Source organism: Hordeum vulgare, chromosome 5H (genome assembly GCF_904849725.1).
Source record: "Hordeum vulgare subsp. vulgare chromosome 5H, MorexV3_pseudomolecules_assembly, whole genome shotgun sequence".
NCBI classification, from domain to species: Eukaryota; Viridiplantae; Streptophyta; class Magnoliopsida; order Poales; family Poaceae; genus Hordeum; species Hordeum vulgare.
The window spans coordinates 345296843-345323033 of NC_058522.1; positions in this window are offsets into that span (position 1 = coordinate 345296843).

Sequence of the window (26191 nt, forward strand, 5' to 3'; positions counted from 1 at the left end):
GTATTAGCCATGGAAGATTGAAACTACAGTAACCCAACATCAGCACAAGTATAATTTAAGTTTGCTACAGTAACTAAGGAAGTGGTGGTTTGCTTTCTTGTTCTAATGTTCTCATGAGTTTCTGTTTAAGTTTCGTGTTGTGAAGTTTTTAAGTTTTGGGTGAAGTTCTTATGGACAAAAAGATAAAGAGTGGCAAGAGCTCAAGCTTGGGGATGCCCAAGGCACCCCAAGATAATCAAGGATGCCGTAAAAGCCTAAGCTTGGGGATGCCCCGGGAAGGCATCCCCTCTCTCGTCTTCAATCCATCGGTAACTTTACTTGGGGCTATATTTTTATTCACCACATGTTATGTGTTTTTGCTTGGAGCGTTTTGTATCGTAGGAGTCTTTTATTTTTGTTGTGTCACAATCATCCTTGATGCACACCTAGAGAGAGGGACATGCACACACCGTGCTTTTGTCGAGCTTCACTTATATCTTTCGGTAGACAACTCAGCTCACATGTGCTTCACTTATATCTTTTGAGCTAGATACTTTTGCTCTATGTGCTTCACTTATATCTTTTAGACCGCAGCGGTGCGTGGCTTGGTAGTTGATATATGCTTTGAAAGTAGTCTCAAAAGGGGTAGTTATCCAAAGGGATACGAAAACTTCCACCTTCATGTGCATTGAATAGCTAGAGAGGTTTGATTCATCTCAATTAGTTTTGAGTTGTGGTTATGGTAATATTGAAGTCATGCTAGTAAGGTGTTGTGAATCTAGAAATACTTGTGTTGAAGTTAGTGATTCCCGTAGCATGCACGTATGGTGAATCGCTAAGTGATGAAATCTGAGCATGATTAGTCTATTGATTGTCATCCTTTGCGTGGGGGTCGGGATCGCGCGATGGTTTATACCTACCAACCCTTCCCCTAGGAGTATGCGATGAATGCTTTGTTTCGATAACTAATAAAACTTTTGCAACAAGTATATGAGTTCTTCATGACTAATGTTGAGTCCATGGTTTAGATGCACTTTCACCTTCCACCATCACTATCTTCTTAGTGCCGTGCAACTTTCGCCGGTGCACAAAACCCACCATTAGCCTTCCTCAAAACAGCCACCATACCTACCTACTATGGCTTTTTAAAAGTCATTCCGAGATATATTGCCATGCAACTACTACCATGATATGTGCCACCACGTCTACATTGCCTTTGCACGATCGTAAGATAGCTAGCATGATGTTACCATTGATGTCTATGCCATGCTAGATCATTGCCACGGTACACTACCGAAGGCATTCCATATAGAGTCATAGTTGCTCTAAGTTTTGAGTTGAAAGTGTGATGATCATCATTATTGGAGCATTGTCCCATGTGAGGAAATAAAAGAGGCCAAAGAAGCGCATAAAAAAAGAGTCCAAAGAGCCCACCAAAATAAAAAAAAATAAGAGAAAAAGAGAGAAGGGACAATGCTACCACTTTTTCCACACTTGTGCATTTTGAGCACCATGATCTTCATGATTGAGAGTCTCTCGTTTCGTCACCACCATATAGCTAGTGGGAAATTCTCATTATATAACTTGGCTTGTATATTCCAATGATAGGCTTCCTCAAAATTGCCTTAGGTCTTCGTGAGCAAGCAAGTTGGATGCACACCCACTAGTTTTCTTTAAGAGCTTTCACATACTTGTAGCTCTAGTGCATCATTTGTATGGCAATCCCTACTCATTCACATTGATATCTATTAATGAGCATCTCCACAGCTCATTGATATGCCTAGTTAATGTGACTATCTTCTCCTTTTTGTCTCGCAACCCCCACCACATTCCACACCATCTATAGTGCTATAACCATGGCTCACGCTCATGTATTGCGTGAGAGTTGAAAATGTTTGAGAAAGTAAAAGTGTGAAACAATTACTTGGCCAATACCGGGGTTGTGCATGATTTAAACTCGTCGTGCAATGATGATAGAGCATAGCCAGACCATATGCTTTTGTAGGGATAACTTTCTTTTGGCCTTGTTATTTTGAAAGTTCATAATTACTTTGCTAGTTTGCTTGAATTATTATTGTTTCCACGTCAATAGCAAACTATTGTTTTAAATCTAATGGATCTGAACATTCACGTCACATAAGAGGAATTACAAAGGACACCTATACTAGGTAGCAAGAAAGCATAAAAAATTCATTCTTATCACTTCCCTACTCGAGGACGAGCAGGAGTTAAGCTTGGGGATGCTTGATACATCTCAAACGTATCTATAATTTTTGATGTTTTCACGCTGTTATCTTGCCTTCTTTGTATGTTTTATGTACCTTTTTATATCGTTTTGGGACTAACTTATTAATTCAGTGCCAAGTGCCAGTTCCTGTTTTTCCGTGTTTTTGACTCTTTTCAGATCTGATTTTGGAACGGAGTCTAAACGGAAGAAAAACCCCGAAATGATTTTTTCCCGAATGGAAGAAGTCCAGGGGCTTTTGGGCCAAGCCAGGTGGGCTCCAGGGAGCCCACAAGCCCCCACTCCGCCACCAGGGGAGGCGGCGGTGGGCAGGCTTGTGGCCTCCCTGGCCGCCCCCCGACCTAGGTCTTTGGCCTATAAATTCCCAAATATTCCGCAAAAAATCAGGGGAGCCTTGAAAATACTTTTCCATCGCCGCAAGTTTCCGTTTCCGCGAGATCTCATCTGGAGACCCTTCCCGGCGCCCGACCGGAGGGGACTTTGGAGTTGGAGGGATTCTTCATCATTATCATCGCCCCTCCAATGACTCGTGAGTAGTTCACTTCAGACCTACGGGTCCGTAGTTAGTAGCTAGATGGCTTCTTCTCTCTCTTGGATCTTCAATACAAAGTTCTCCATGATCTTCATGGAGATCTATCTGATGTAATCTTCTTTGGCGGTGTGCTTGTCGAGATCCGATGAATTGTGGACTTGTGATCAGATTATCTATGATATATATTTGAGTCTTTGCTGATTTCATATATGCATGATTTTATATCCTTGTAAGTCTCTCTGAGTCTTGGGTTTTGTTTGGCCAACTAGATCTATGATTCTTGCAATGGGAGAAGTGCTTGGTTTTGGGTTCTGCCATGTGGTGACCTTTCCCAGTGACTGTAGGGGCAGCAAGGCACACATCAAGCAGTTGCCATCAAGGGTAAAAAGATGGGGTTTTTATCATTGGTTAGAGATTATCCCTCTACATCATGTCATCTTGCTTAAGGCGTTACTCTGTTCTTATGGACTTAATACACTAGATGCATGCTGGATAGCGGTCGACGTGTGGAGTAATAGTAGTAGATGCAGAAAGTATCGGTCTACTTGTTTCGGACGTGATGCCTATAGAAATAATCATTGCATATATATCGTCACGACTCTGCACAGTTCTATCAATTGCTCGACAGTAATTTGTTCACCCACCGTCTACTTGCTTTCATGAGAGAAGCCACTAGTAAACACTACGGCCCCCGGGTCTATTCACATCCATCGTTTACATCTCCACTTTTACTTTGCTTTGTTACTTTGTTGCTTTCAGTTCTCACTTGGCAAACAATCTATAAGGGATTGACAACCCCTTCATAGCGTTGGTGCAAGCTTTTGTGTTTGTGCAGGATCTTGAGATACTCTTCCACCAGATTGATACCTTGGTTCTCAAACTGAGGGAAATACTTACCGTCGCTGTGCTACATCACCCTTTCCACCTCGAGGGAACACCAGCGCAAGGCTCCAAGGCCACGGTGGAAATCCTTTGCATACTTGCCTAGGAAGTCCCTTAAGCCGTAGCCATAGCTGAAGGATTCCTGGTGCCGTCGACACAACTATTTCTGGCGCCATTGCAAGGGATACACAACATACATCACCCAACAACTTCCACAGCGAGGACTTGATCTTTGACATTGTCGCTTTTCCCAGTGGGTATTGATACGTCTCCGTCGTATCTACTTTTCCAAACTCTTTTGCCCTTGTTTTGGACTCTAATTTGCATATTTGAATGGAACTAACCCAGACTGACGCTGTTTTCAGCAGAATTGCCATGGTGTTGTTTTTGTGCAGAAATGAAAGATCTCGGAACGTCCTGAAAATTTACTGAGATTTTTTCTGGAAAATATGAAAAATACTTGCGCAAAGATCCACCGGAGGGGATGGGCCAGTGGGCCACAAGCCCTGTTGTCGTGGCCACCCCCCTGGCCGCGACAACCAAGCTTGTGGGGCCCACGTGGCTCTGCCGCCGCCAAACTCAGCTCTATAAATCCACTTTCGCCAAGAAAAAAATTAGAAGAGAAGATTTCATCGCGTTTGCAATACGGAGGCGCCGCCACATCCTGTTCTTCATCTGGAGGACAGATCTGGAGTCCGTTTTGGGCTCCGGAGAGGGGAAATCGTCGCCATCGTCATCATCAACCTTCTTCCCTCTCCAATTCCATGAAGCTCTTCATCGTTCGTGAGTAATCTATTCGTAGGCTCGCTGGGCGGTGATGAGTAGGATGAGATATATCATGTAATCGAGTTAGTTTTGACGGGGAATGATCCCTAGTATCCACTATGTTCTGAGATTGATGTTGCTACTACTTTGCCATGCTTAATGCTTGTCACTAGGGCCCGAGTGCCATGATTTCAGATCTGAAATTATTATGTTGTCACCAATATATGTGTGTTTTAGATCCGATCTTGCAAGTTGTAGTTACCTACTATGTGTTATGATCCGACAACCCCGGAGTGACAATAACCGGAACCACTCCAGGTGATGACCAGAGTTTGAGGAGTTCATGTGTTCACCAAGTGCTAATGCGTTGTATCGGTTCTTTATTAAAAGGAGAACCTTAATATCCCGTAGTATCCTTTTGGACCCCGCTGCCACGGGAGGGATGGACAACAGATGTCATGCAAGTTCTTTTCCCTATGCACGTATGACTACACACGAAATGCATGCCTACATCACATTGATGAACGGGAGCTAGCCACATATCTCTCCTTTTTATAACTGTTGCATGATGAATATCATCCAAACAAATCACCGACCCATTGCTTACGAGTTTGTCCCGCTGCTGCTGTTACTTGTTTTGCTGTGCTGCTGTTACTTGCTCGTCTGCTACTGTTGTTACTTGTTTTGCTCTGTTGCTGTTAATTGCTCTGCTGCTACTATTTCTGCTGCTGTTACTTGCTACTGCTGTTACTTGCTACTGTTGCTACTTGCTATTGCTGTCACTACTGCTGTTCCTTGCCACTGATGCTACTCGTTACACTGCCACTACCTGCTACCAATCTGGTTCGCTCGTCGTTGACGGGGAAAGACAATTTCCGTCAACGAGCAACTTCTGGCGCCATTGATACAACCGTTAGAAATAGTCTGCCGTGTCAACAGATCATTTCTGACACCGTTGTTATCATACTACTTTGTTGCTGATACTTTGCTTGCAGATACTAATCTTTCAGGTGTGGTTGAATCTGACACATTCAACTGGTAATACTCGAGAGTATTCTCTCACCTCCTGACTGGCGTACCAACAAATTTGGGTCGAATACTCTACCCTCGAAAAGTGCCGCGAACCCACGCACTGGTGGGCCATTGCAAGACAATTGCTAATTGTTGAGAAACTGGGAGCAGTTCTGGCTCCGTTGTCGCGAAGGCATCAAGTCAGGGACTCGTCAACAACATTCTTCTAGTGTCGTTCCCGGGGACTGCTAAGCAGCATTTTTCTGGCGCCGTTGCCGGGGAGGGTATTGCTATATTCTCTGAGTCACTTGGGTTTTATATCTGCTGATCACTATGAAGAATCTGAAAGATCCAAAAACCAAAGTCTTGCCCTCAACTACGAGGGGAGGTAAGGAACTACCATCTAGCTCTGCACTTGATTCACCTTCAGTTACGAGTAAGTTTGCGACACGACCTCCTGCTAGAAATCTTGATATGTTGCATGTGCTTGATGATGCTTATGATGCTACTATGCCTGATACTGCTAGAGATGCTATGCTTGATACTGCTTTGCCTGATGATGCTAGAGATGTTATTTTGCGTGATGATGCTATGCTTGATACTGCTAGAGATGCTATTTTGCCTGATGTGCCACTAGGGGTGTTCCTTGATGCTCATATTGCTAGAGTTACTGCCAATGCTCGTGATGCTTGTGAAACTGCTGATACTATTGAGATAGAACCTGCTTTTGCTCCTGCTAGATCTAGCTCTCCTAGATATGAATTGCCTGATATACATGAGGGTTACGTTATGGAGGGAGAGATAGGTGAGGATTTTCTTGCGTGTAAGGATGCCTATGACGCTGAGAAATTACTTCTCAAGTGGAAGGAAAATCTCTGAAAGCTAGGATGAAATACGACCCAAAGTTTGCCACTTCACCTATCTTTATCACCGATAAGGATTATGAATTCTCTGTCGATCCTGAGATAATCTCTCTAGTCGAATCTGATCGTTTCCACGGTTATGAGTCTGAGACGGTCGTAGCCCATCTTACCAAACTACACGATATAGCCACCCTTTTCACTAGCGAGGAGAAGATCCGCCACTACTATATCCTTAAGTTGTTTCCTTTCTCTCTAAAGGATGACGCTAAAGCTTGGTTCACATCTCTTGCTCCTGGATGTGTTAGTAGTCCCCAGGATATGGTCTATTACTTCTGTGAGAAATATTTCCCTGCCCATAAGAAGCAAGCTGCCTTGCAGGGAATATACAACTTTGCTCAACTCAAAGAAGAGAGTCTCCCACAAGCTTGGGGGAGGCTCGTCCAGCTACAGAATGCTTTGCCTGATCACCCTCTTAAGAAGAACGAGATACTTGATATCCTCTATAACGGACTTACCGATGCTTCTAGAGACCACCTAGATAGTTGTGCCATTGTGTTTTTAGGGAATGAACTGTAGAACAAGCTGAGATTCTACTGAATAACATCTTGATCAATGATAATGCTTGGACTATTCCCGAACCACCTCCTAAGCCAACTCCGAAGAAAAGAGGTATTCTATTCCTCAGTCCCGAAGATATGCAAGAAGCCAAGAAATCTATGCAAGAGAAAGGCATTAGATCTGAAGATGTCAAAAATCTACCACCTATCGAAGAGATCCAGGTTCTCGATAACCCGATACACGTAGAAGAAGTAAATTCTTTGCGTAGGTTTGATGAGAGTGATATTCCTTTTGATAAACTTGCTAGCCTATGCTTTGATGAATTTGACAACTTTGTTGCCAAACAACATAGATTCAATGATTATGTTATCAGACATTTGGAACAAAGTAGTCGTATGCTTAGTCATTCAAGTGCTTGTGTAGACAGAAATGTCAATGATCTGAAGCTTCTGAGTAAACATGCCTCTATGATTACTACTCAGGTAGAACAAGTACTTAAAGCTCAGAATGACCTTCTCAATGAACTAAATGCCAACTCTGTCAGACTCATTACTAGAGGAGGCAAAATGACTCGGGAACCTTTGTATCCTGAGGGTCATCCTAAGAGAATTGATCAAGATTCTCAAGGAATTAATGCTCATACACCGAGTCATCCTAAGGAGCAGAAGAAGGATGATAGAAACCTGCCTGTTAGTTGACCAAGAACTGTCACACCTGAAGAACCAAATGATATTTCTGCGTCTCATGCAGAAACACAATCTGGTGATGAACATGAACCTGGTGACTATATGGACAGTGATGTTCATAATGATGCTCAACCTAGCAATGATAAGGATGTGGAGATTGAACCTACGGTTAATCCTGATAACCCACAATCTAAGAGATACGATAAGAATGACTTCACTGCTAGGAAGCATGGTAAAGAAAGGGAGCCATGGGTTCAGAGACCTATGCCCTTTCCTCCTAAGCCATCCAAGAAAAAGGATGATGAGGATTTTGAGCGCTTTATTGAAATGATAAGACCCGTCGTTCTGCAGATGCGGTTAGTTGATATGCTCAAAATGTCTCCGTATGCCAAGTACATGAAAGATATCGTGACCAATAAACGAAAGATACCAGATCTTGAGATCTCCACCATGCTTGCCAATTACACTTTCAAAGGTGGAACTCCTAAGAAACTTGGTGATCCCGGAGTGCCCACTATACCTTGCTGCATTAAAGGAAACTACGTAAGAACTGCCTTATGTGACCTTGGAGCCGGAGTTAGTGTTATGCCTCTATAGCGACCCGACTCAAGACGAGTCAAGCCTCTGTGTTTCTGTGCCATCCCTGGATCAGTATGCTGGCACACACAGTACATCAATGTATATATCAAAGTGCAATCACATGTAAATTGCGTAAAACTAATATATACCTTAATTATTTCAGCGGAAGCAGTCAAGGGAGTGGAGTCCCAATAAACACCAACGGCAAGTTGAGTGTAGACCGTAATCCTGAATCGTACTCTTACTCGTCGAAGAAAATATCTGCAACATAAGACGTTGCAGCCGTGTAGGTCAGCATATTGAATATGCCGGCAAGTCACATAAGAGAGGGGTAAAGTAATAATGAACTATATCTACATGCATATTGGGTCGGTGGAGCTAAGTTTTGCATAAAGCCAGTTTTATCCAACAACAAGAGGGGTTGAAAGGAAAATGTTACTACAAGGTTTGTTGTTAACGAGATGGTTCCGCCAAGTAGTTCTCGTACCCGAGTTGTCAATAATTACCCTCATCAAATTTATTTAATGATGTTGAGAAATCCAGATAACTTTAGTTCCTTTGGCTCAAGTTGTCCATGACCGTGGACACGGCTAATCGATTAGGTTTGAGTACTCTGCAGAGTTTTGCACACGTTCCCCACAAGATTTGATCGCCTCCGTGTATGTCCTCACACTTCAGGGTGTTTGAAGACCGGATGATCAAAACATGGTCTTTCAACGGGTCCCTCTGAATCCCTGTCGGTGCCCATCCATTCCTACCGTTCGTCTACATCTGCTAGCACCGCCTGTCCAGAGTCGCCGCGTTGTCCAACCAAGCCAGAGCCCATAATGACTTGTGGCTGTGCAGGTAAGCCTTGGGTCTTGAAAATATCCGTCCGTCTCTTTGAGCCTGGGTGAAGCTTTCCGCAGGATGACATGGCCTCTCCAACATCCCGCGCATCCACTGGGTTTTCCAGGGAGCCGATCAACCGTCCTTCACCCAGTGTTGCATTGCGTCCGAGGTCTTGAAAATCTTGTCTTAGTCCGGTCTTGATTATTATATCAACCTCGCATCACTCGTGATATACACTCAATCGATAACCCGTCTACTCAAGCATAGCAATAAGAAATTGTCGTCGCGGGGCCAAGTATCGGGGTTGTTGTGTTCCTACCACATGATACTACAACTTATTCTAAAGTTTCCAAGTACCTAGGCAGCATGCAAATGGGCATAGGATGGTAGAACTACAATGCATAAAGCATGGGTGATAGTATGATCAAAGTGACTTGCCTGGTGATGTTGACGAAGAATAATTTCTCGAGAAATAACTTGATAGACTACTCGTCACTCTCCGATGAAATCTATATAACAAACATATCATTCACATAAGCACTCATACTAGCAATCATTCTAGCAATCAAAACGAAGAAGAGAGTGAATAAGAATCCGAAAGAAACTTCAAATAAGACTAGGGAGTCTTCTACTACGTCAAACAGTAAATAGTTTTTGTCTAACAGAAAATATTAACAAGGAACTAAGATATAAATTTAACTAAGATAAAATAAAGTATTTTTCACAAAACTATTTGAAAATATTTCCAAACGGGATTTGAAACAGTGGAGAAACCAATTGCAAGTTACTAAGGAACTAGAATTGATTTCATGAAAACAAAATAAAATAAAATAAAAACTTGTTGCAAAACTACTGTTTAACTAACAGAAACAAAACATAATATTTCTGAAATAATAAATAAAATATTTTAAAACAAAAATAGAAAAGGAATTAGCCGAAATTATAAAAGAGGTGAAACAGAAATTGCTTCACAAGAAACAGTGAGCTAAAATACTCAAACAAATCTGAAATTTCTCGAGGGGAATGGAACGAGGAGGACGAGGGGATCCTTTATAGGTGGCGAGGAGGTGCTGGGAGGGAAGGATATTCGCGAATTCCGGAAGGGGAGGATCTCTTGGTTCCTGCCATGGATGTTCGTGGTAACGTGAATGACTAGAGGAAGGAGAACATACTAAACGGGCCAGATTTGGAAACTCCTTAATGGGCCAGCTCTTTCTTTCCTATTAAACGCGATTTCTTTCCTTTTTCAAAACTAGGAAACTAAAACGATAAAAGGGAAATCAAATCAATTCGGAATATAGAGTTTCTATATACTAAAATTATCAGAAAAATAAAATATAGATGATGGGCATTTTTCCACGGCAAAAATAAAAACTTCAGAAAAAATTATTTTCACAAAATTGCCTAAAAGGTTTATTTTCTTTTGCAAATAATTTTCAAATGACCCTCTAAGTTTTAGGGTGCAAATAACATTCAAAATTCCCGGGTATTTGAGGGTCATGTTCCTCCGCTATTTTCTGTTTGACAGAATGTATTTTCCCGGCATTTTCTTGCGCAAAGAAAACGAATGGAAATGCAAAAGAATTCAAATGCAAACATCTCCGTTCAAATTATTCATAGTTGAAGAAGTCATGTCATCTTCTCTCTTTGCTTTTGAAAGATTGAATTTGAATTCACCGGAGAAGGGGAAAGTCATTTTATTCCCTCTCATTCAAAAGTTTCGGAAAGTTTCAAGTTTCACACAAGTTTCAGTCACTCAGCAAACAAACAAACAATCAATCTAATAGTTATATTAACATTCCAAAATTTATAATTTTGGGATGTTACAAACTACCACACTTAAAATGAATCTCGTCCTCGAGATTCGAAGAGGCTAGAAAGAAAGGTTAGGGTTTGGGGGTCTTCTAACAAATCCAATCTCCGGCAAGGTGGGATGCTACCACACTTAAAATGAGAGATACTGGTCCCTCAAAATGCTTTAACGATCCTCTGGGGTTTGGCAACTGACATCGCACAGTCTTCATATTAAATCCTTTGGCGATGCTCTCCCGTTGATATAAGCTTCTTCCGTCACTGGGTCTTCTTAACTGACAGTCTCGAGGTCAATTCTAAGTAACATATCGATGGTTCTCATGGTGGTCTACCATTTGTGGTTATCCCGCAGAGAGAGGGTCTTGGCTTCATCCTCACTATAAAATTTCCTACGCGTGACAACTAGTGCCATGTACATGGGTTTTTTTATACTACTCTAAGGCTTAAACAAAAGCTTCAAAGAGCGTCGTCTCTCAATATGGGTAAGTCTCTCAGATTTACCATTCCGAATAGCAAGATCAGTGATAAGAGTAAGTCGTCATGGTAATCAATCCATTCCGCACCCAAATCATTTCTCTGTATAAGGTTTAGCGAATCTCGCATTCTAACACTTGGGCATCCTCACAAGCGTTGCAGAATTTCTCTTCTCCACGAACGAAGTTCGGATAATCCATTGGTTCTGCAAGCTGAACGAAACATCTATCGTTTCTGCACCACTCTCAAGTTGTCGTATGCTCCTAAGAAAACGTTTGCTGATCCATCATAGCTTCTTCCATAAATCATATGCATTTCATAATCAATCCTTTATTACATCCTTAATTTCTTATCAAAAACTCCAATTCAAAAGTACTCTATTACAAATGCTGCCATCCACATTGTTCGGTATGGTCGAGCATTTCTGCCAACTTTATTCATCTGCCTCTCTTGGAGGTACTTTAGTTCCACTCGAACTTTCAGAGGTGCTCCTTGATAATCATGGTACACTCCTACTCAATGGATCCTGTGGGTTTACCGATTACTACCACACTTAAAATTGAATTATACTCATGTCTGCATAGACCATATTTTCTCATATCCTCATAATGTTCAGAGATCTTTGTTCGATGAGAAACAACGCATACAGTTTCAACATAGGCAATCATGAGACACTAAATTCCATTTATTCATGATGTTATTACAATCTCAGGGACTTCTGTTACAAAAATTTCACTCCATGATCTCATGAAAAATAAGAGTGCTTCAGATTATACTTATTGCCGCGGCCAAAACTTAACTACTCCTTCTTAGCTTTCTTCCTTTGTGGACAATCGCTAGCAAAATGTCCTGCTTGCTTGCAACAAAAGAAAATGAGTTGTGACCACTCTCGAGGCTTCTTAGCTTCTGCTTTTGCTCCTTGGATTCCCGGCTTCCTCCCTGAGCACATGTAGTTGTGGTGGCCAAATTTCATACACTTGTAATATCTGACATGACTCAGGTCTACATCTGCACAGGTTTGGTTCCTCCGAGGGTACTTTTTCTTCTTTCCGGACTCCTTTGTTTTGGCCAGTTCTTCTATTTCAAGTGGATCAAATTCCACTTCTTCCGTCGGGAAGTATCCCAGATACTCTTGGCTTCTCTTCGTGCAGTCTTGTGAATAATGTCCTTCTTCTCCACATGAGTAGCATGCATCGGATAAAAATCTGGTCAGACCTTGTCCATCAGGGTCTTCAATATTTTCGTTCATCACCGGCTCTTCTAGAATCTTCTTCTTGAGTGTTTCCTTCACTGCATCTTTCTGCTGCTTGACAACTTGTTGCACCTTAGGGTAAATGTGACACTGAGCTGGGTAGTGGGTGGTTCCTTCACAAAGGAAACAAGTCACCTGACTACTTGCGCACTCCTCAGCTGGGTGATTTTCTTCACAATGAGTGCATCCATCCGTGTGTTCTTCCTGGGTGTGTCCTATTTCTCCACAGATCTTGCATGCACAAGGCTTCTTCATCGGATTATCATAGCTCTTCTAAATGAGTCGGGATCTTAATAGAGTGTTCTTGAATTCGCCCCAACTTTCTGCTCCACTAAATCCTTGTATGGCATGATGCATTTTCCACCAGATTGCAGCACTTTGTGTAAAGTACTGAAGAGCGTGTTCCACTTCATACTTCCTTGAGATCAAGTTGCTCCCGAAGTGGTTCTCCATGTTCTGAATCCATATCTCAGCTTCCAGCTGGGTCATTGGTCCAGAGACTACAAGTCCAGCTTCATACTCCATCTGGTAGGGTTGAGATTTTGGGGATGAGACGGGTAAGAGAGGAAGGAAGATACACACAATACAAACAATATTTTTGAAAATAGGTTTTATTTGTGGCCGTCGGAAAAAACACATCAATGACAGCTCACAAATCATCGTATCTAACGTGAGTATATAAATGGGGTTTGGACTTCTAATGGTCATATAATTATTCGAACACTTCAGGGTCTTCGAATTCTTCGGGTCTTGAGAGTCTACTGTTGGTGTAGCTTCAATTCTTCAAAAGCGTGGGGAAATCCTCTTTACTTTGAAGTAGAACTTCGTTGATTCTTCATGAGGTCGAAGGGGTAAGGGGATTGTGTAGCTATTTGAGGTGAGAGAGAACATTTGATGAAATCAGAAGAGATGAGAAGTGAAGGATGTTCTTGGGAATAAGATTTTTGAGAGATCCTATCCTAAGAAGTTTCCAGTTTCTAGGGTCACGTCCTACAGTCAACATGTGCTCTGATACCATCTCTGTAGCGACCCGACTCAAGACGAGTCAAGCCTCTGTGTTTCTGTGCCATCCCTGGATCAGTATGCTGGCACACACAGTACATCAATGTATATATCAAAGTGCAATCACATGTAAATAGCGTAAAACTGATATATACCTTAATTATTTAAGCGGAAGCAATCGAGGGAGTGGAGTCCCAATAAACACCAACGGCAAGTTGAGTGTAGACCGTAACCCTGAATCGTACTCTTACTCGTCGAAGAAAATATCTGCAACACAAGGCGTTGCAGCCGTGTAGGTCAGCATATTGAATATGCCGGCAAGTCACATAAGAGAGGGGTAAAGTAATAATCAACTATCTCTACATGCATATTGGGTCGGTGGAGCTAAGTTTTGCATAAAGCCAGTTTTATCCAACAACAAGAGGGGTTGAAAGGAAAATGTTACTACAAGGTTTGTTGTTAACGAGATGGTTCCGCCAAGTAGTTCTCGTACCCGAGTTGTCAATAATTACCCTCATCAAATTTATTTAATGATGTTGAGAAATCCAGATAACTTCAGTTCCTTTGGCTCAAGTTGTCCATGACCGTGGACACGGCTAACCGATTAGGTTTGAGTACTCTGCAGAGTTTTGCACACATTCCCCACAAGATTTGACCGCCTCCATGTATGTCCTCGCACTTCAGGGTGTTTTAAGACCGATGATCAAAACATGGTCTTTCAACGGGTCCCTCTGAATCCCTGTCGGTGCCCATCCATTCCTACCGTTTGTCTACATCTGCTAGCACCGCCTGTCCAGAGTCGCCGCGTTGTCCAACCAAGCCAGAGCCCATAATGACTTGTGGCTGTGCAAGTAAGCCTTGGGTCTTGAAAATATCCGTCCGTCTCTTTGAGCCTGGGTGAAGCTTTCCGCAGGATGACATGGCCTCTCCAGCATCCCGGGCATCCACTGGGTTTTCCAAGGAGCCGATCAACCGTCCTTCACCCAGTGTTGCATTGCATCCGAGGTCTTGAAAATCTTGTCTTAGTCCGGTCTTGATTATTATATCAACCTCGCATCACTCGTGATATACACTCAACCGATAACCCGTCTACTCAAGCATAGCAATAAGAAATTGTCGTCCCGGGGCCAAGTGTCGGGGTTGTTGTGTTCCTACCACATGATACTACAACTTGTTCTAAAGTTTCCAAGTACCTAGGCAGCATGCAAATGGGCATAGGATGGTTGAACTACAATGCATAAAGCATGGGTGATAGTATGATCAAAGTGACTTGCCTGGTGATGTTGACGAAGAATAATTTCTCGAGAAATAACTTGATAGACTACTCGTCACTCTCCGATGAAATCTATATAACAAACATATCATTCACATAAGCACTCATACTAGCAATCATTCTAGCAATCAAAACGAAGAAGAGAGTGAATAAGAATCCGAAAGAAACTTCAAATAAGACTAGGGAGTCTTCTACTACGTCAAACACTAAAGAGTTTTTGTCTAACAGAAAATATTAATGAGGAACTAAGATATAAATTTAACTAAGATAAAATAAAGTATTTTTCACAAAACTATTTGAAAGTATTTCCAAACGGGATTTGAAACAGTGGAGAAACCAATTGCAAGTTACTAAGGAACTAGAATTGATTTCATGAAAACAAAATAAAATAAAATAAAAACTTGTTGCAAAACTACTGTTTAACTAATAGAAACAAAACATAATATTTCTGAAGTAATAAAGAAAATATTTTAAAACAAAAATAGAAAAGGAATTAGCCGAAATTATAAAAGAGGCGAAACAGAAATTGTTTCACAAGAAACAGTGAGCTAAAGTACTCAAACAAATCTGAAATTTTTACCACTTATAAATAAGATCACTAGTGATCAGTACCAAAAGGAATCAAATTAAAAGCTATTCTTAAACTCCTGGAATAAGTAGAACAAGGTTTAAACTAAATCTGATCTAACTTATATTTGAAAAATTCAAACATAGACAAATTATATATCTACAGAAACTGCATACAATTTGAGATCCAAGCAAAAAGAATCACCTAAATCGGAGTTATAGACTAATAGATATGAATTTTCTAAGATTGCAATTTTCTGAAAAACTACAATACGGGATTTCGTGAATCTCACCATGGGTGACATAGAGGAAGAACTCCGGCGAGGTAGCTGCTCCGGCGAGGTGGGGAGGTCGCCGGCAGGGTGGGGAATCGGCGGAGGAGTAGCACGGCAGGGGGTGGGGCGCTGAAGAGGCTCGGCAGGGGTGATGGGGAAGCGCCACGAGACCTACTGTACTCTGTTCTTGACAGGAAGATGAGGATGGTGGCGCCGTGGCTACGAGCATGGGAACGGGGCATTTCTCGAGGGGAATGGAACGAGGAGGACGAGGGGATCCTTTATAGGTGGCGAGGAGGTGCTGGGAGGGAAGGAGATTCGCGAATTCCGGAAGGGGGAGATCTCTTGGTTCCTGCCATGGAAGTTCGTGGTAACGTGAATGTCTAGAGGAAGGAGAACAAACTAAACGGGCCAGATTTGGAAACTCCTTAATGGGCCAGCTCTTTATTTCCTATTAAATGTGATTTCTTTCCGTTTTCAAAACTAGGAAACTAAAACGATAAAAGGGAAATCAAATCAATTCGAAATATAGAGTTTCTATATACTAAAATTATCGGAAAAATAAAATATAGATGATGGGCATTTTTCCACGTCAAAAATAAAAACTTCAGAAAAAATTATTTTCACAAAATTGCCTAAAAGGTTTATTTTCTTTTGCAAATAATTTTCAAATGACCCTCTAAGTTTTAGGGTGCAAATAACATTCAAAATGCCCGGGTATTTGAGGGTCATGTTCCTCCGCTCTTTTCTGTTTGACAGAATGTATTTTCTCGGCATTTTCTTGCGCGAAGAAAACGAATGGAAATGCAAAAGAATTCAAATGCAAACATCTCCGTTCAAATTATTCATAGTTGAAGAAGTCATGTCATCTTCTCTCTTTACTTTTAAAAGATTGAATTTGAATTCACCGGAGAAGGGGAAAGTCATTTTATTCCCTCTCATTCAAAAGTTTTGGAAAGTTTCAAATTTCACACAAGTTTCAGTCACTCGGCAAACAAACAAACAATCAATCTAATAATTATATTAACATTCCAAAATTTATAATTTTGGGATGTTACACCCTCTCTCTCTTTATCGTAGACTTGAACTGGATAAGTTGACACCCACTGATATTTCTCTGCAAATGGCCGACAAATCAACTACTTTCCCTGTTGGCATTTGCGAGGATGTGCCTGTTGTGGTTGCTAACACCACTATCTTAACAGACTTTGTTATCTTGGATATTCCCGAGGACGATGCCATGGCTGTCATCCTCGAAAGACCCTTTTTAAACACTTCAGGGGATGTTATAGATTGCAACAAAGGCAATGTCACTTTCCATGTCAACGGTAATGAGCATACCATGCAATTTCCGAAGAATCGATATCAAGTACATTGCATCAATGCTATCGAAAAAACTTCATCGATTCTTATTGGGAGCTTTGAATGCCCTATTCCTCGTGTCAAGATGAAGTATGAATTGCTTGTTGGGGAGATACATATCCCAATTGAGGTGACTTAGTGGCTATTTGAAAATTCTTCATTCTCTCTTGCGATTCGAGAAAGTTTTGTCATAAGGATTTGATCAACCCCATTGACGGATTTCTTTCGATGACCATGAAATGGATGAACCAAAGAGTCACATACCTCTATTTTAAGCTTTCACTTTCTTTTGCTTAGAATAAAAATGATAGGTTTACTTTAGTTTTTCTTGTTTTCTATTTTAGCATCCCGGAGAAAAATACCCCGAAAATAAAAGTTCTCCTTGCTCAAAGCATCATTCTCTGAACCGTTTTGGGGAAATTGCTCCTTGGTAAATGACTCCTCCATTGGTCCAATTAGTTTTTGCTCTAGTGCTTTATCATTCGCGTATTCTTGCTACCTTGGTGACCCTGTTCTTGAGCTTGAAATGTTGATTTTAGCTGGTCCTAAGTAGTTTTAGCGCGTCATACGGTCTCTAAGAACTAGTAGGAGTAGTTGCTACGAGTTGGGTTACGCTTTATTCACTTTTCCTTCGAAGTCTCTAAAAATTTCAGATTTTTTCAAAGCTAGAAAAGGAAAAAGATGAGGAGGTTCTTGAGAGGCTCTTCATGCCGTAACCCCAAGGAGGATGAGAAGAACCACCCCAAGTACGTGGTTCCTCGAGTCACCGAAGTTCGAGCGTGCGAGTGGCCAAGTGATGAATTTTGCGCACCGCCGGGCTTTATGAAGACTTTTATCACTTGGTGGGGAACGCAGGTCTTACCGCGTTCGTTGAAGATAAGTGCTCACAATACCACCTCCTCACCAATATTTTTGTTCAAGGCTTCAACTTTTATCCGAGGAAGAATCCTCCCATGGTTGAGTTCATCTTGTATGATATCCCCCAGTGCATGACACTACAGGATTTTTGCAATGCATGCAAATTACCTTATGTTGGGGATATTCATGATCCTCGTCCACGGGACTTGGAGGATTTCATAGGTACTATTGTTGTTGGAGAGGAGAGAGGAGTGTCTCGCGCTAGAATTGCTAGCATACATTTTCCTGTGCTTTGTTACTTCTCATTATTTGTGGGAAAATGTTTGATTGGCCGTGGGGAGGCTGGATCACTTAGTTCTCCAGACCTTGCGGTTTCGCAAGAAGGCCTTTATAGCACTAAGACTTATAGCCTAGGTGCTATAGTGGCTCAGCGGTTGAACACAAATCGTTCCAAAGGTGTCGTCTATGGAGGTATTTATGCTACTCGTCTTGCTAGACACTTTGAGATACCCATTAGACTTCGTGAGGAGGAAGAGATGCTTCTTCTTGAGAAATATCTGGATTATGACAGCATGGTTCGCCATGATTTTATGGATAGAGATGCTAGTAGACGGATGATTGATAACCTGGTATTTAGTCAGGGTACTCGAGAGACTATTACTTTGCCTGCTGCTTCTTTGTTCGATCTTCATGCAGGCAGGTACACTATTATGCCCTCGGACATCTACGCATATTGGGGCTTGGCCCAACCACAGATGCCCATGCGTGAGCCGCCAGTCGAGTACCAGACGCCAGTTTATCAGTGGGAGCTAGAGGAGCTCACACAACAGTGGCATGCACAGTCCGCTCCGGAGTATCCCGGAGCTAGTTATTTCCCACCTTGGGAGTAGACCAAGCTAGGCCAAAAGCCTAAGCTTGGGGGAGTACGTGTTCTCACCGACCTTACATTCATGCTTATGCTTTTACTTTGTTCGCCGGTGTTTACACTTTGCCACTATATTATCCATGCTAGTTTATTTTCATCTTCTTGTTTTCGTGTTTTGTGTCCTTTTGAGAAAACCCAAAAAGATTTTCCTTTCTTCTTTTTTCTTGTTGGGAGCTTTCCCGTGTAAATAGTTTTCTTTTTCTTTGGGTCAAGGTAGAAGATATTGGTTACAATGTTTAGTAGCTCTTGCATGCATACCTGTTTAGCTTTCAAAGAGCCATATTACTTTGTCTTCTCCTTTGTGTTTGCCTGCAGATTTCAGCATAGTCCATTGCACGAGCACGCTTATTATTGTTCACATCGTTCGATCGTGCAAGTGAAAGGCAATAATGATGATATATGATGAAGTGACTAAGAATGAAAAGCTGGTATGAACTCTATCTATTTTGTTTTTGTAAATATGATTAGCTTGTCGTTCCATATTCAGCTTTGTTGTGAGAGAACCATGTTTGCAATGACAACTTAGAGATCATAGTTTGTGATGCCATGCTCATTTAGCTAGGAGCTTACAATGGTTTGTCTTGAATGCCGACATAGATTTTGAGATGACTATGATGTAGTATGATAGGATGGTATTCTCCTTTGAATGATTCAAGTGGCTTGATTGGCGCATATTCATGCATGTAGTTGAAAACAAATCAACATAGCCTCTCTGATGTTCGAGTTCATGGTGATTTATATCCTGTTCATACTTGCATTCCATGTTAGTCAAACTCATTGCATCTTGATGACTGTTGTCGCTCTCTAGTTGGTCGCTTCCTAGTCTTTTGCTAGCCTTCATTTGTACTCAGCGGAATACTGCTTGTGCATGAACTTCCATAAACCCAAATTTTTTTCCATGAGAGTCCACCATACCTACCTATTTGCGTTATTTACTTGCCGTTCCAAGTAAATTTGCATGTGCCATTCACTAAACCTTCAAGAAATAATCTGTTTTGCATGCCCGAACTGCTCATGTGGTGACAAGGGGCTATTGATATCTTCCATGTTAGGTGTGTTATCCTCGACATGTGTTTATTCACTGTCATTCACGAGAAAGGGGCCGGTAATTGGAATGCCCAGTTGCACGCTTAAATCGAAAACATAACTGTAAAACAAGACTCCCCCCGGATTGATGTTAGTATGGACGGTACCCGAGGATTCGGCTAGCCGTGGAGTGTGATTGGTTGGTGGTGGGGGAGTTAAAACTTTACTATTTTGTTTGGAAACCGCCTATAGCATGAGTAGTGTGGAAGACATTGAGAACTCTTGGTCATTCTGTTGACAATGAATGCATGCCACCCAAAATTATTATCTCTGTCTCCAAAGCTTGAGCTCTGGCACCTCTGCAAATCAATGCTTCCCTCTGCGAATGGCCTGTGTATTTATTTTCCTGTTGAGTCATCCTCTTCTTATATAAGCACCAATTAGAGAGCACCTATGTCATTTTTATGCTTTGATTTTGATTGATATTGAGTATGACAATGACTGGATCTTCGTTGCTATGAATTACAATGTTTAGTCAGCCCTTGATCTTTGGAAGTGCTCTGCATTTATGTTTTGCGGTCTCAGAAAGAGCTAGCGAGATACCACCTATTCATATTGCTTCATGCTTGTTTTGATTGAATTGTTGGTATCTGAAACTCATTATTATTTGCTCGCTAGCTGATTATGCCATTGATATTAGTTTACTGTGAGACCTTTGTGTCACCTGCTTATGTGGTTAACTTGTGATCTTGCTGAAATTCTGGTTATGAGTTAGACATAGTTGCAACAACAAGCTCAAACAGAGTTTGTCAAAGTTTTTCTTTCTCTTTTAGTTTGGCAACTGAGTTGCTTGAGGACAAGCAAGGTTGTAAGCTTGGGGGAGTTGATACGTCTTCGTCGTATCTACTTTTCCAAACTATTTTGCCCTTGTTTTGGACTCTAATTTGCATGATTTGAATGGAACTAACCAGGACTGATGCTGTTTTCAGCAGAATTGCCATGGTGTTATTTTTGTGCAGAAATGAAAGTTCTCGGAACGTCCTGAAATTTTACGGAGCATTTTTCTGGAAAATATGAAAAATATGTGCGCAAAGATACACCAGAGGGGATGAGCCAGTGGGCCACAAGCCCTATTGCCGCGGCCACCCCTGGCCGCGGCAACCAAGCTTGTGGGGCCCACATGGCTCTGCCGCCCCCCAATTCGTCGCGTTTGTGATACGGAGGCGCCGCCACATCCTGTTCTTCATCTGGAGGACAGATCTGGAGTCCGTTTTGGGATCCGGAGAGGGGAAATCGTCGCGATCGTCATCATCAACCTTCTTCCCTCTCCAATTCCATGAAGCTCTTCATCGTTCGTGAGTAATCTATTCGTAGGCTCGCTGGGCGGTGTATGAGTAGGATGAGATCTATCATGTAATCGACTTAGTTTTGACGGGGATTGGTCCCTAGTATCCACTATGTTCTGAGATTGATGTTGCTACTACTTTGCCATGCTTAATGCTTGTCACTAGGGCCCGAGTGCCATGATTTCAGATCTGAAATTATTATGTTGTCACCAATATATGTGTGTTTTAGATCCGGTCTTGCAAGTTGTAGTTACCTACTATGTGTTATGATCCGGCAACCCCGGAGTGACAATAACCGAAACCACTCCCGATGATGACCATAGTTTGAGGAGTTCATGTCTTCACCAAGTGGTAATGCGTTGTTCCCGTTCTTTATTAAAAGGAGAATCTTAAAATTCCGTAGTATCCTTTTAGACCCCGCTGCCATTGGAGGGATGGACAATAGATGTCATGCAAGTTCTTTTCCCTAAGCACGTATGACTACCCACGGAATGCATGCCTACATCACATTGACGAACGGGAGCTAGCCACATATCTCTCCGTGTTATAACTGTTGCATGATGAATATCATCCAAACGAATCACCGACCCATTGCCTACGAGTTTGTCCCCCTGCTGATGTTACTTGTTTTGCTCTGCTGCTACTGATGTTACTTGTTTTGCTCTGCTGCTACTGCTATTACTACTGTTGCTGCTGCTGTTACTTGCTACTGTTGTTACTTGCTACTGTTGCTACTTGCTATTGATGTCACTACTGTTGTTCCTTGCCACTGCTACTACTCGTTACACTGCCACTACGTGCTACAATTCTGGTTCGCTCGGCGTTGATGGGGAAAGACAATTTCCATCAACGGGCAACTTCTCGCGCCATTGATACGACCGTTAGAAATAGTCTGCCGTGTCAACTGATCGTTTCTGACACCGTTGTTATCATACTACTTTGCTGCCGATACTTTGCTTGCAGATATTAATCTTTCAGGTCTGGTTGAATCTCACACATTCAGCTACTAATACTCGAGAGTATTTTCTCACCTCCTGACTGGCGTACCAACAAATTTGGGTCGAATGCTCTACCCTCGAAAACTACCGCGAACCCACGCGCTGGTGGGCCATTGCAAGACAATTGCTAATTGTTGAGCAACTAGGAGCAGTTCTGGCTCTATTGTCGTGAAGGCATCAAGTTAGGGACTCGTCAACAACATTCTTCTAGTGTCGTTGCCGGGGACTGCTAAGCTGGTATCATGCACTCTTCGATCGTACAATGTTCGCTTGCTTTAATGTCTTCCCCCCCTAAATATACCTGAAACTAAAGATGCACGGACCCAAGGGTATTATTACCGTCAATGGTAACATTGAGCGATCCCTCCGCACCGAGGAACATACTGCGGCTCTGACAGCCGAAGTACATGCCAATAATAAAGCTCCAAAGTCCCAACTCACTGTTAAGGAACACAAACGAGCCTGCGTTCCGTCATAGTTCCTTGATCCTTCTCACGCTCAAACTAAATAAGGATACACTCCTCGCAGTAGGCCCTCGCCACCAGCAAAATGCGTGCCTCAAAGGCATAATTTTGCGCTTAAGATACCATGGGCATCTATGGGGACCAATTACACGGCACTAGGTATTCGGTTAAACCAAACTATGGTTATTAAACGTCCTCAGACAACTACATGTACCATATAGGACCAACTCTGCTTCAAGCTACACATACCTCGACGACTTCTCAAGGCCACCATTATTAAAGGTCCATTCGCTAACTATTCCCCCGTGTTAAGGAACATTTCCCGAAGGCTCAGACGTGCAACAGGGCATCATAAGGGACGTCAAGCCATCCATAAAAACCCCTGTATAAACCTTTCCTCTATATTTTTTTCCATATCTATATCATTTTCTTGATGCAATTCGGATTGTACGGATATGAGTTAATCAGAAATAAAGAACACTCTTTATGATTCGTTAGATTTTATACATCTTTTTTCTCCTTATTTTCCGAACTGTCTTTCAACACCACGACAAGCATGTTTGATACACATATTAGATGCCCATGGCTAATTGACTAGGGGTTGGCTATTATGGTCATCCCGAGCATCATTCCACCATTATTCTGTGTGCGGAGTCTTGGATATTGCGTTATTTGCATCAATTCGGAATTATGTCTTGGGTCAATAGTTGGTTGCCCGGCTCCTGTGCTTATCCCTTTATGTTTCGTTCACTCGGCTAAACGGGTAAAGGAAGAACCTGTGCGATTGAACTTCTAGCTCGTCTGGCTAAGTATCTCATCGGAGAAAGCAAAAACTGACTTTTTCCTCCCGCACTCCCAGTGCCAGTAGGAGCTCAATAGCCGCTGGAGGTTCACCATGCTATGTGGAGGGTTTGGGGTAATACAAACCAAGTGATAGTGGTTTTTTACACCTCGACGTAAGCCGAATGTCACAATTTGCAAAGGGGCTCTTATTTGGTCCCGCACTCAAGCTCTTATGGTAAAGTGAAAGAATTAAGTCCACATAGTCTGATTGCCTTGTTTCCTCCCGCACTACCACCTGTGGGCACCAACACATTGGCTAAAAGTAATAGTGCGGGAGCCGAAAACACCCCCGATAGCATCTATTATGGGGGCTGAAGCCGAGGAGTGGAAGCTTTCAAGCTAAAATAACCACACACGAGTCAAACTTTAAAATGAGATAATACATGGTATACCATGCAAAGAAAAATAGCATTGTGTCATACAAAGATTCACCAACTCATACAAGATAATGTTTTCAATCAATGTTTACATCCTTGGGGCACTGGGCTTCTATTGTCCGAGCACCTTCCATTACATTAGCAAAGTATAGCTCGGGGCGCCTATGTTCCTTTCCACGCGGCAAAGTGGTGGTGGCCATCTTTGTGGCTTCCACTTTTGACCAGGTCATCATAGTCCTGGCAAAGGCCACCGAGCTTCCTCTATGTAGACGGAGTGCTTCACAATGTCAAGTTGAGGCGCGACATCAATCAATTTCAGCACCAGGCCAAAATAGTTGCGCAGTAGCGGCTGTGTGGGCCATAACCAGATGCAGAGATCCTTCATTGCCGGCTCTACCATTCTGTGCAGCTCCATCAAGTACTTCAACTGATCGGAGACAAGGAGGGGTTGCTCTGGGGCTTGGAATTGCGCCCAAAACAACCTTTCCTCATTGGCCCCTTCCTTGGATGCATAATGCCTTGCGGCATCGACCGCGCTCTTTGAAAGATCCGCAATCATGCTTGGAGAATGCCACGCTCGAGTAAGCACTACAAACCTTTTTCCGCCATAAATACATTGTAGTAAATATCTCTTACTATCTGCAAGCTACTTGATCTGGTGGATCTCCTTCTAATGGTTGTGTGCCTCATTCCGCGCATCTTGAAGTGCAGATGTTGCAAAGGACAACTCAGAAGTTGTTTCTTTATTCTACTGCTCAAGGACACCGCATTTAGTGATGGCACCCTTGAGCTCCTACTGTACCTCAGTGACCGTGGACTCGTTCCTGTCACTGGTAGACCTCACCATCAACAGTTCGTCCGCCCCCTGTTCGGCCTTCGCCTTCTGTTCGGCGGCCTCTCGCTTTGCCTTGCCCAGCTTGCTTTGACCCTCTTGACCTCGCAGCAGGAGTTATAGTTGTCATGCAAATAATTTGCATTTAAGGCCACAAATAAAAACATCTCATTTTTCTGTGAAAAATAAAAGTTCAATAGTCCAGCTCGGACTTACCTTATGCGTCATCAAACTTCTTGTTCAGGTGGTCGAGCTCTTCTTCGGAGTTCTTCAGCTTCTGGGTCATTTTCGCCAACATCTACGGTGTTCGGGTTCACTGCCGAGGTTGAGGCCTATAGATAAGCATGTTAGACTCTCAAGTTATCAGATTTTGTGAAATCCTCTGCTAGGCAGTTTTCATCATCCTACCATAGTCTTGGGGGCTACTGTCAACTTTTTAAAACTATATGGGGATATTTTCTAAACTATGTCAACAGGCCGTCAAAAGCCTCTTTCAGTCCGCTGTCAACGGACCGAATACTTTTCAGAAGCGAAATCAGATGCGCGTGGTGTTCTTCAGGGATGGAAGAGTCATTTAGACCCATCTCCATCATGATCGATCACCCAGTTTGGAGCCGCTCTATTATGAACAGCTCTAGGTGTGGCATGGTAGTTTTCCTTTGTGGAGAAACTGCTGCAAATGGTTTTCGAGGCTGAGAGGACTCCCGAATTGTCTTCGGAGAAGACCCAAAGTGTTTGGGCTATCATTCCTTTCTTTCCACGAGGGATTCATCCTCCTCGTCTTTTGCGATCGAGGTATTAACCTAAGCCATGATATAATCACCTTCGGCCGTGGTCTCTGGTCCCGGGGGATTCTCTCGAGATTCCACCTCCCCGATATCCTCGATGGCTAGGGGAGGCTCGTTGTGTGAACGGACCCCACTTTCTGCTAGATTGGGAGGCAAAGAGTCCCCCTCCGAAATCTGATCGGTGGGGAAGTCACACGGTACTCTACAATGCAGAAAAAGGGCCTAGTCATTAAACAACAACATTCAAAACTATAGTATGTTCGGATTCTTGATAATTACCTTTGCACTTGGGGTTTCACCCTGAGGGTCCTTTGAGGGACCAGTACAGAATTCTCGGATTCCTCATCAGAATTCGGAACATCATCAAATAGGGTCGTAGGGGCCCTGCATTACCTCTTCGGAGTAGAGGGAGCTCGATTTCCCTTGGCGTCTTTGAACGACACTCTCTTCTTTCTACGGGAGGATCCTCCCTCCTCCTCGTTGTCTTGTTCCTCCTCTCCCTCTAGATGAGAGGGAGAAAACATGTTCTTGGATCTAGTGTTCGGAGGACCCTTCGACCTTAGACCCTCTCGAGTCTTTTTCTTCTCCTTCTTCTCCTCGTCCTTCTCCTTTGGAGTCGTCTATGGCTTCTTGGCCAGCATGGCTTCCAATAAGGGCGTCATGGGGTCCTCGGGCAAGGGTGTCGGATAGTTGATCCCCTAAGACTTTTTTAGCCAGATTTGCTAGCATGAAGGAAAGGAGAAGTAAGCACCTTGTTAACAGGAAAGGAAAAAAACTAAATATATT